Source organism: Crocuta crocuta, unplaced genomic scaffold, assembly GCF_008692635.1.
Source record: "Crocuta crocuta isolate KB4526 unplaced genomic scaffold, BGI_CrCroc_1.0 scaffold3267, whole genome shotgun sequence".
Classification (NCBI taxonomy): Eukaryota; Metazoa; Chordata; class Mammalia; order Carnivora; family Hyaenidae; genus Crocuta; species Crocuta crocuta.
The window spans coordinates 10889-11181 of record NW_027531369.1 but is presented as its reverse complement, the minus strand read 5'-3'; the positions used below and the strand labels follow the sequence as shown (position 1 = coordinate 11181).

Sequence of the window (293 nt, the reverse complement as noted above, 5' to 3'; positions counted from 1 at the left end):
CATTAGCCTATTATAATAATTTAATGTAGAATGAAAATAATTAAAAACAGAAGCAAACTATTTGAAGCTCTCTAATTTGTGGTACAATATTGCTTATTGTGACTTTGGCATGTATTTTTGCTAGCAGAATGCTGTAAGATTTATACCATTCTTTGCTCTTTATTTGCTATATTTGTACACAGTACAGTAAGCACAATTGGAACTGTACATCCAGAAATATTACAGCAGATTCTAAACAAAACGTGTAACTAAGATGAGAAAGAATATAAGAAATATTTCTGGAGCTAGGTATA

At 29.4% G+C, this 293-nt stretch overlaps 1 long non-coding RNA gene across 1 annotated transcript in view; it reads left to right on the top strand.

The window, feature by feature from the left end:
• The first annotated feature begins 6 nt into the window (after positions 1-6).
• The window catches only part of LOC144238174 (uncharacterized), an 861-nt gene continuing 574 nt past the window's right edge, over positions 7-293 (top strand). The window contains exon 1 of the long non-coding RNA XR_013337034.1: positions 7-288. This is a non-coding gene — a long non-coding RNA (uncharacterized LOC144238174). The remainder of the gene's footprint in view (positions 289-293) is intronic.